This window comes from Coregonus clupeaformis, chromosome 3 (genome assembly GCF_020615455.1).
Source record: "Coregonus clupeaformis isolate EN_2021a chromosome 3, ASM2061545v1, whole genome shotgun sequence".
In the NCBI taxonomy this organism is placed as follows: domain Eukaryota; kingdom Metazoa; phylum Chordata; class Actinopteri; order Salmoniformes; family Salmonidae; genus Coregonus; species Coregonus clupeaformis.
The window spans coordinates 23,109,931-23,121,384 of record NC_059194.1 but is presented as its reverse complement, the minus strand read 5'-3'; the positions used below and the strand labels follow the sequence as shown (position 1 = coordinate 23,121,384).

At 43.8% G+C, this 11,454-nt stretch overlaps 1 protein-coding gene across 2 annotated transcripts in view; it reads left to right on the top strand.

Moving 5' to 3' along the window:
* Positions 1-4,909: 4,909 nt before the first annotated feature.
* LOC121542253 (large neutral amino acids transporter small subunit 3) overlaps positions 4,910-11,454 on the top strand; it is a 36,832-nt gene continuing 30,287 nt past the window's right edge. For both annotated transcript variants that reach the window (XM_041851697.2, XM_041851696.2), the window contains exon 1: positions 4,910-5,177. The gene's annotated coding sequence lies outside the window, so the exon portion shown is untranslated. The remainder of the gene's footprint in view (positions 5,178-11,454) is intronic.

The window sequence follows — 11,454 nt, the reverse complement described above, 5'->3', positions numbered from 1 at the left end:
GGTATCCTGGATGGATATCGATATCATTCCGTTAGTAGAGGATGCCTGGTTGTTCTTTAAAAGTGCTTTCCTCTTAATCTTAAATAAGAATAAGAAATTCAGAACTAAGAACAGATATAGCCCCTGGTTCTCCTCAGACTTGACTGCCCTTGACCAGCACAAAAACATCCTGTGGCGAACTGCATTAGCATCGAATAGCCCCCGCGATATGCAACTTTTCAGGGAAGTTAGGAACCAATATACACAAGCAGTTAGGAAAGCAAAGGCTAGCATTTTCAAACAGAAATGTGCATCCTGTAGCACTAACTCCAAAAAGTTTTGGGACACTGTAAAATCCATGGAGAATAAGAGCACCTCCTCCCAGCTGCCCACTGCACTGAGGCTAGGAAACACTATCACCACCGATAAATCTACAATAATCGAGAATTTCAACAAGCATTTTGCTACGGCTGGCCATGCTTTCCACCTGGCTACCCCTACCCCGGCCACCAGCTCTGCACCCTCCGCTGCAACTTGCCCATTCCCCCCCCGCTTCTCCTTCACACAAATTCAGACAGCTGATGTTCTGAAAGAGCTGCAAAATCTGGACCCCTACAAATCATCTGGGCTAGACAATCTGGACCCTTTCTTTCTAAAATTAGCAGCCAAAATTTGTCGCAACCCCTATTACTAACCTGTTCAACCTCTCTTTTGTAACATCTGAGATCCCCAGAGATTGGAAAGCTGCCGCGGTCATCCCCCTCTTCAAAGGGGGTGACACTCTAGATCCAAACTGTTACAGACCTATATCCATCCTGCCCTGCCTTTCGAAAGTTTTTGAAAGCCAAGTTAACAAACAGATCACCGACCATTTCGAATCTCACCGTACCTTCTCCGCTATGCAATCCGGTTTCCGAGCTGGTCATGGGTGCACCTCAGCCACGCTCAAGGTCCTAAACGATATTATAACCGCGATCGATAATAGACAGTACTGTGCAGCCGTCTTCATCGACCTGGCCAAGGCTTTTGACTCTGTCAATCACCGCATTCTTATTGGCAGACTAAATAGCCTTGGTTTCTCAAATGACTGCCTCGCATGGTTCACCAACTACTTCTCAGATAGAGTTCAATGTGTCAAATTGGAGGGCCTGTTGTCTGGACCTATGGCAGTCTCTATGGGGGTGCCACAGGGTTCAATTCTCGGGCCGACTCTTTTCTCTGTGTATATCAATGATGTCGCTCTTGCTGCTGGTGACTCTCAGATCCACCTCTACGCAGACGACACCATTTTGTATACATCTGGCCCTTCATTGGACACTGTGTTAACAAACCTCCAAATGAGCTTCAGTGCCATACAACACTCCTTCCGTAGCCTCCAACTGCTCTTAAATACTAGTAAAACTAAATGCATGCTCTTCAATCGAACGCTGCTGGCACCCGCCCACCCGACTAGAATCACTACTCTCGGCGGGTCTGACCTAGAGTATGTGGACAACTACAAATACCTAGGTGTCTGGTTAGACTGTAAACTCTCCTTCCAGACTCACATTAAGCATCTCCAATCCAAAGTTAAATCTAGAATCGGCTTCCTATTTCGCAACAAAGCCTCCTTCACTCATGCTGCCAAACATGCCCTCGTCAAACTGACTATCCTACCGATCCTTGACTTCGGCGATGTCATTTACAAAATAGCCTCCAACACTCTACTCAGCAAATTGGATGTAGTCTATCACAGCGCCATCTGTTTTGTCACCAAAGCCCCATATACTACCCATCACTGTGACCTGTACGCTCTTGTTGGCTGGTCTTCACTACATATTCGTCGCCAAACCCACTGGCTCCAGGTCATCTATAAATCACTGCTAGGCAAATCCCCACCTTATCTTAGCTCATTGGTCACCATAGCAACACCCACCCGTAGTATGCGCTCCAGCAGGTATACCTCACTGGTCATCCCCAAAGCCAACACCTCCTTTGGCCGCCATTCCTTCCAGTTCTCTGCTGCCAATGACTGGAACAAACTGCAAAAATCTCTGAAGCTGGAGACTCTTATCTCCCTCACTAACTTTAAGCATCAGTTGTCAGAGCAGCTTACCGATCACTGCACCTGTACACAGCCCATCTGAAATTAGCCCACCCAACTACCTCATCCCCATATTGTTATTTATTTTGCTCATTTGCACCCCAGTATCTCTATTTGCACATCATCTCTTGCACATCTATCATTCCAGTGTTAATACTAAATTGTAATTATTTTGCACTATGGCCTATTTATTGCCTCCATAACTTGCTACCTTTGCACACACTGTATATATATTTTCTGTTGTATTTTTGACTTTATGTTTTGGCCACCGCTTTGGGGTATTTTTCAGCAGGGCCTGTGGAAGGACTCCAGATAACCTGAGTTTTACAAAGAGAAAAGGTAAACAGAGAAAAGGGGTAGACTAAATTGATTACATGGTCTGGAAGGTACTCTGTGGTACTCAGGCTACCTGTAACCCCATAACACAAACACAAACCCATTCAAACACTATGTTTATGCCATTCTTACTGTAAATTGTCTTAGCTGTCAGCTTGTAAATATTTTTGCCAACTTGCTTTCACCTTGCAGAGCTAGGGGTTGGAAACACATGCTGGTGGAATCAGATTCTGTACCACCTACAACAAAACACAAAACAATATACAATTTAACCATAATTGTATTGATCTCTATTAGACTGGCTAGCTTAGCATACCTAACATGGACATTTCAATAGTGTCAGCTTGCTGTTAGCTAGTTAGCGTCACCACATTAGCTGCAAGATTGCTAGTCAACTGAGAACCAACTAACCAACCATAGACAATTTTTACACATTTATCATTACTACCAACACACCGAGAGTGAGTTAGCTATATCGACAATTCTGTTTTTAGTAATGGAGTGTTTTCCAGACAAGGGTGAAGTAGATGGCTACCAGACTGAGTTACTATTATTTGGTAACGTGAGCTAGCTTACGTTAGTCAAAGATAGAATGAACAGACAAACATGTTTACTCTGCTGAAGGTAGCTACCAGTCTGGTAGTGACTACAATGGCATAGACAAAATTGATTGACAGTGTGTATACCATACTTTTTACTACATACATTTTCTCTCACACCCAAAATTATTCGTAACATTTTGAATGTTTAGCAGGACAGGAAAATTTTAAAATTCATGCACTTATCAAGAGAAAATCCCTGGTCATTCCTACCAGTGGTGGAAAAAGTACTCAATTGTCATACTTGAGTAAAAGTAAAGATACCTTAATAGAAAATGACTCAAGTAAAAGTGAAAGTCACCCAGTAAAATACTACTTGAGTAAAAGTTTTAAAAAGTATTTGGTTTTACATTTACTTAAGTATCAAAATTAAATGTAATTGCTAAAATATACTTAAGTTTCAAACGTAAAAATATAAATTATTTCAAATTCCTTATATTAAGCAAACCAGACGGCACCATTTTCTTGTTTTGTTTATTTACAGATAGCCAGGGGCACACTCCAACACTCAGACATAATTTGCAAACTAAGCACGTGTGTTTAGTGAGTCCGCCAGATCAGAGGGCTGATCAAGCACGAGCTAGCGAAGTCCTATTGGTGTGTTCTAGCATGTATATGCATATTTCCATTAGGGAACGCCTACTCTACATATTCTAGTTTTGGGAACAGAAAACTGTTTTGAGATAAAATGTTTAATCAATATGAAAATTAGCAGTATATCGGCCAAAATACATCAGCAATATATCGGCCACACAAACTGACGCCATTTAATTGGAAGGGTAAGGATATATAAGTTATCCTGTATGAGCTTTTGTGCAGAATACATTACCTTGTTACAGGTGTCAAATTTATGGGCATGTGGCAGCAGTGTGTAGGAGGGAGGTTCCTTGGTGTGAGAAGTGTGCAGAAGGGCATGAGACAAAGGAATGTGTAGCATTGGGGAAAGTAGTGGTATGTGTTAATTGTGTGGGTGCCCATGGGGCTGGGGATCAGAAATGTCCGGTGCGAGAGAGGCAGGTTGAGGTTTCCAGGGTTAGAGTAGTGCAGAAGTCATATGCTGAGGCAGTGAAGAAAGTAGAGGAAGATGGATCCTGAGAGGAGTGGTGTGAGTAGTAGATATGTACCAGTACAGAGGGATAGGCCAACAAGTGATATACTGTATGTTTCAGTAAGATTGGATTTGTAGCATTTATAGCAATGATTATCAACTGTACTGCAGGGATGGAACGTAAGTTGCAGAAAATTGAGGTTGTGGTGTCAGCTGCAGAGAGGTATTTGGGTGTGCTACACTTGACGTCAGATGAGTTAGAGGGTGTGTTAAGTGGTGGTGTCCCATCCTTTCAGGTTGTTGCCCTGAGGTAGGACTAAATAGATTTAAGTAGTGGAGTAGGGTGATGTTTTTTCTTTTATTTTTTTGTGAGTGTAGGGTTAGATGGTAGGGTATTTGTAGAAGGGAGTTATACTCCAGTCTAGTAGGGGGCGGTAATGCAACATTTATTGGATGCCAACCGCCGTTAAACCTAATCGAAGAAGAAGTAGAAGAAAGACTGTCGTGGCATTGCCAGTGGCAGTTGTTCAACAGTGTAACATGGCACATAGATAGAGGTGAAAATATGTGAAACATCATGTCTTAATGAAACTTATTGAACCGATGTCACCCATTGTAATTGATGGATAGTTTTTATTATTTTAATTTTGGGGGGTTCATGTCTAGAGCTGAATATCGTCTTCCTCTCACTTTTTCATCATTGCCACTTTCCAGTAGGCTAACCTACAGGTAGCCGACACCCTACATTAGTCCTCACTGGCAGAGAAAGCCATGTCCCCAAAGCACAACTGTGACCAAGTGACAAAGGGGCGGGTGGCTACTGTGACCAAGTGACAAAGGGGCGGATGGCTAGGATTCTTGGGAGTGAAATTACAGAGGGAGCGAGTTACGAAGTCAAATTCGGAGAGGGAGTAAATGGAGAGAAAGAACGAGTACACGAAAATATATTACATTATGCCGTGCAAGTAACGACTCGCGAAGAACGCGGTGTAGGCTTGATATAAATCAGAGTCGTGTTTTGTTTTAGGAGGGGAAGAGAAGCAATAGAAGTCATAGACATAGAAAAGTGTTTCTACAGCTACAAGAAACGTTCTGTCAACGTCATTTATTTTTCAGTAGAAAAACAGCTTAAGTAAGTACTATTTTTTTTATTAGAAACTTCAACATGTTTTAGTTGACTTTGTATCAAAAAATGACACTAAAAGCTAGCAAGTGCCAAAATACCCACCAAGGCAGGCACCAGCTGACGAATGGATGGTGTTTGAGTTACTTTCAGGCGTACATGTGCTAGCTAATGAGTTATTGCAATGATAATAATCGATTTGTTATGTTATATTTGCTTGTTGTTGTTATCTTTGGATGACAATAATTATGCGGGTTAATTAGGGCAGGCCTACTTTTTAGTAGGGATGTGCAGTTTGCAAACGAGTCGTTCTTTTTAATGACTCTTTTTACTGACACGAGAGTCATTATTAATTTTTCTGAGTGACTCGTTCATTTTAGGCGTTTGTTTGACCTGCCGGCCCTATGGAATTTTAAAAAATCAAAAATTCAACTGTAGAATTCACACATCATATAAGGACAACTTGGTGCAAGTCACACATCTTATAATGAAAATTATAAACTGGGTGGTGTGAGCCCTGAATGCTGATTGGCTGACAGCCGTGGTATATCAGACCATATACCATGGGTATTACAAAACATTTATTTTAACTGCTCTAATTACATTGGTAACCAGTTTATAATAGCAATAAGGCACCTCTGGGTTTGTGATATATGGCCAATATACCACAGCTAAGGGCTGTGTCCAGGCACTCCGTGTTGCACCAAGTCCTGTCTGGACCCTAGTGGTGCGAGGAGCAGGCACGGGCCGTACCGGTCTGTGAAGGCGCACTGGCGGCACAGTGCGTAAAGCCGGCGCATAGCCTGTTGCCTGCACGGTCACACGCTCCTCAAAGCGAGTGCAGGGAGTTGGCTCTCTTCTGAAACCTGGCTCCACCAGCCTCTGCTCTAAGGACTGAGCTCTCTGCTGCTGGAGGGTTAACTCCTCTCTCAGCTCCTCCTGTTGTCTGGCCAGCTCCTCTTTCAGTACACTGAAACTTGGCTCCTCCAGCCTCTGCTCTAAGGACTGAGCTCTCTGCTGCTGGAGGGTTAACTCCTCTCTCAGCTCCTCCTGTTGTCTGGCCAGCTCCTCTTTCAGTACACTGAAACTTGGCTCCTCCAGCCTCTGTTCTAAGGACTGAGTTCTCTGCTGCTGGAGGGTTAACTCCTCTCTCAGCTCCTCCTGTTGTCTGGCCAGCTCCTCTCTCCGTGCATCCACTGACTCCTTCTCCCTGTGGGCCTCCTGCAGCGCCTCCCTCTGAAGGGAGCTCTCCTGCTCTCTCTTAGCTAACAGCCCCAGTAAGGTAGTTATCTCCTCTCTCAGAGTGCTGAGCTGCATGTCTTGGAGGGCCTCTATAATAGTGGCCTCCTCTTCCTCCACAGTCAGCCCTTTCAGGGCCTCCTTCTGCTCCGTGTGCCCCCCCAAATTTTTTTCTTGGGGCTGCCTTTCGTGCTTCCTTCGCGGTCGGCACCGTCTTTGATCCTCTCCTGCCTGGAGTTCTTCCTTCGCCCAGGGTCCTTTACCGGCTAATATCTCCTCCCATGTCCAAAATGTCTTCCCCACCTGTGTCCAGGGTGTCTGCTCCTCCTGGCCACGCTGCTTGGTCCATTGGTGGTGGGATCTTCTGTCACGTTTGTTGTATAAAGGATCGGACCAAGGTGCAGCGTGGTATGCGTACATGTTTAATTTATTAAATAAACACTTGACAAAATAACAAAAGCAACTGAACATGAAGTTCTAAAGGCTAACAGCAACAAGCCGAAACAGAAACAGAAACAAGATCCCACAACATAGGTAGGCAAAATGGCTGCCTAAGTATGATCCCCAATCAGAGACAACGATCGACAGCTGCCTCTGATTGGGAACCACACCCGGCCAACATAGAAATATATAACCTAGACCAACTAGCATTCACACCCTGACCAAACTAACTAGAGAAATAACAGGGCTCTCAAGGTCAGGGCGTGACACATACAGTGTTAACAAGGGTGTTAGTAGCCTATACAGTGCATTCGGAAAGTATTCAGACCCCTTCCCTTTTTCCTTTTTGTTATGTTACAGCGTTATTCTAAAATGTATTAAATAAAATATTTTCCTCATCAATCTACACACAATACCCCATAATGCAAATGTATTAAAAATTAAAAACAGAAATATCTGATTTACATAAGTATTCAGACCCTTTGGTATGAGACTCAAAATTGCACTCAGGTGCATCTTGTTTCCATTGATCATCCTTGAGACGTCTCTACAACTTGATTGGAGTCCACCTGTGGTAAATTCAATTGATTGGACATGATTTGGAAAGGCACACACCTGTCTATATAAGGTCCCACAGTTGACAGTGCATGTCAGAGCAAAAACCAAGCCTTGAGGTCGAAGGAATTGTCCATAGAGCTCCGAGACAGGATTGTGTGGAGGCACAGATCTGGTGAAGGGTACCAAAAAATGTCTGCAGCATTGAAGATCCCCAAGAACACAATGGCCTCCATTATTCTTAAATGGAAGAATTTTGGAACCACCAAGACTCTTCCTAGAGCTGGCTGCCCAGCTTAACTGAGAAATCGGGGGAGAAGGGCCTTGGTCAGGGAGGTGACCAAGAACCCGATGGTCACTCTGACAGTGCTCCAGAGTTCCTCTGTGGAGATTGGAGAACCTTCCAGAAGGACAACAATCTCTGCAGCACTCTACCAATCAGGCCTTTATGGTAGAGTGGTCAGATGGAAGACACTCGTCAGTAAAAAGCACATGACAGCCCGCTTGGAGTTTGCCAAAAGGCACCTAAAGACTCTCAGACCATGAGAAACAAGATTCTCTGGTCTGATGAAATAAAGATTGAACTCTTTGGCCTGAATGCCAAGCATCACGTCTGAAGGAAACCTGGCACCATCCCTATGGGGAAGCATGGTGGTGGCAGCAGCATGGATGTTTTTCAGCGGCAGGGACTGGGAGACTAGTCAGGATCGAGGGAAAGATGAATGGAGCAAAGTACAGAGAGATCCTTGATGAAAACCTGCTCCAGAGCGCTCAGGACCATAGACTGGGGCGAAGGTTCACCTTCCAACAGTACAACGACCCCAAGCACACAGCCAAGACAATGCAGGGGTGGCTTCGGGACAGGTCTCTGAAAGTCCTTGAGTGGTCCAGCCAGAGCCCGGACTTGAACCCGATCGAACATCTCTGGAGAGACCTGAAAATAGCTGTGCAGCGACAATCCCCATCCAACCTGACAGAGCTTGAGAGGATCTGCAGAGAAGAATGGGAGAAACTCCCCAAATACAGGTGTGCCAAGCTTGTAGCGTCATACCCAAGAAGACTTAAGGCTGTAATCGCTGCCAAAGGTGCTTCAACAAAGTACTGAGTAAAGGTTCTGAATACTTATGTAAATGTGATATTTCAGTTTTGTTTTATAACCAGTTTTTTCTTTGTCATTATCGGGTATTGTGTGTAGATTGATGAGGAAAAAAACAATTTCATCCATTTTAGAATAAGGCTGTAACGTAACAACATGTGGAAAAAGTCAAGGGGTCTGAATACTTTTCGAATGCGCTGTATCCATTGTTGTGTCCTAAATTTGAGGACATGAGGTCAGCAAGAGTGAACTTCCTTCCAAACAGTGGTGGAAAAAGTACCCAATTGTCATACTTGAAGTAAAAGTGAAAGTCACCCAGTAAAATACTACTTGAGTAAAAGTCTAAAAGTATTTGGTTTTAAGTATACTGAAGTATCAAAAGTAGAAGTATAAATAATTTCACATTCCTTATATTAAGCAAACAAGACTGCACAATTTTTTTGTAATTTTTTTTTACGGATAGCCAGGGGCACACTCCAAAACTCAGACATCATTTACAAACTAAGCATTTGTGTTTAGTGAGTCTACCAGATAAAAGGCAGTAGGGATGACCAGGGATACCCCAAAAAGCTACTTTAGTAGTACTTTAAAGTATTTTCCTTAAGTACTTTACGCCACTTCTTCCTAACATAGCTAGCTACCAAAGACCTCAACCACCCCACAGAGTCGGTAACGAGAGACTATTTCGAGGTCATGGCGCAGTGAGACAGCTGTGAGCGAGTCACTGACCACGCACTATCGGTGGGTTTGCTTTTTATACACCATGGAGCATAGAAGCCATGTGCTGTGTGTCGTTTATTGAAGGAGAACTTGAAAGTAAAGTGTTTTCCCTGACATCTTGTCCTGTTGTCCAGCCCGTGGAGGTTGGTAAACCCAACTGGTCAAGTTCAGATTCAGAATCATCCCTTGGGTCGGAAGAGAGAGAGAGAGGGAGAGACAAATTGATTCACGTGACGAGTCACAATAATCCAATGCATGGCCTCCCTTGTTATAACCAAATAGAATTACAGTTTTAAAAACGCTGTGTAATAATAACCATTTCATAACGCTTTGTAATAGGCTACCACACATTTTCAAACCTATGACCTACACAGCCTTGTCTAGAGCTGAGTACATATCAAGTAGAAGTTAGTTACAGCATTGCATCATTAAGCTGTATCTTAGCTAGAATAGGATTGTACAATAGTCTGCAATATAGGTACTGCAGGAAATAATATGGGTTTGTGTTTCTCCCTTTCGCAATCTTTCTCCCACACACACAAACAGTACACACTGTGATATGATAGGGGTTGCCGGTTGTTTGTTAACCTTAAATGAGCTGTTTCTTTGTGCTCCTACTTGTTTGCGAGCCTCAGCTCCCAGGACTGTGCTAATGGATTAATCATTCAGTTGAGTGTCAACCGATCTTTCAGTCTAGTGTTGAATTCAGTCTCTCACTCTGTCAGAGATTTGTTGAATGGTGAAGGTAAATCAAAGGCAAGGGGATAGAATTGAGATGTTTTCTTTTTTAGTAGTGCACCATCAAGAACATGTCCACATTTCCTACACCACGACAGTCACCCATTTCCTCTTTCTAACGACTAACGACCCACTCAAGGCCAAGGGGAAGGAAGGAGTGATAACAGCACGTGGGGGGGAAAAGAGGTGGGAAGTCTTGTGAGTTGAGAGAACGTGAGAGATAGGCAGAGGAGGGAAAGTAAGAGACAGACTTGTATAACTCCGTTTTCACTCCACGTGACATGTTTCTGTCATTTCTCATGCACATGCTACCACTGGCACACACAGGTTACTTCAGGCACACACAGAGATACATCTCGTTCTTATCTAAAATAGCACAGTGATGAGCTTTGCCAGGCATTTTCTCTGTAGTCCTACCGGTATGTGTGTGGAGGGGATTCTCTGGAAGTCCAATTCATGTGACAGTGCTGTAGATACTAGGACTAGGTCCTATACTTAGCTGATGCATACCATTGTTGTTGTGGAGTGTTATTGTCGCAGTCAGTCAATGTCCTCTATTACCTCGGAATCACAGCTAGAACACATTTACAGACATAAGTTGCTAAGTGCCTGTAAAGATGTTACTCATTGTTGAGAGGGTTAAGAGAGTCGTGTGTGTGATTGTGTGTCCAGCATGGGGTGTCAGTTACAAGAGAAATCCCCCTCTTCAGATACTTTCTTGGCACAAAGGAGTGCGCTGGACTATGCCTAATCACATTACACACAGACACACACACTCCCTCTCTTTCTCCCCCCGACACACACCCTTTTCTCTCTCTCAGCCGTCTCTCAATAAAACACTCTCTGTCTGTCCCCTTCAGACACACTTGCACAGACTACACAGTCACAGACAGGACCCCCTCATAAAGTTTGTTGAATGGGTTTCCTGTTCACGTCTGCCCCCCCCTTTGGCTAACTCAAGTCCACTGACACACGCCCCCCTCTCTTTCCTTTCTCCCCCCTCTTTCACTGCACTGTCTTTTTTTTTCTCTCATCTGCTCGCTTAGTCCTTTTTTACGAGTTTGTTGAGGGGATCTTGACCGGACAGTAGGCTATTTGATGTTGGCTGTTGGTCATGTCAGAGACTGAGGTCACCTGTCCACTGTTGTGTGTGTGTGTGTCTGTGTGTGTGTGTGTGTGTGTGTGTGTGGTAGAGGCTGACTGGTGTCTTGTACTGGTTTGAACTAAAACTGCTATTTATTCTGAAAAAGGACCAGGGGATTTGGTGGGTGATGTTCCATGACCTTGTTTAGTCAAAGCTGTTCTGTTTTTTGAACTCTTTCTGATTCCAGAGACGTGATTCACTGGATCCTAGCCAGTGTCCCCTTGTCAAAGTGACATACTGGCCTATAGCTGGAAATGTGTAGCCTAATACTGTACTGTTGGCTGTAACATCTACATGTATTGATTAAACTCTCTTTTCTACTTTCTCACACACTCTCTCTCTCCTCTCTTTCT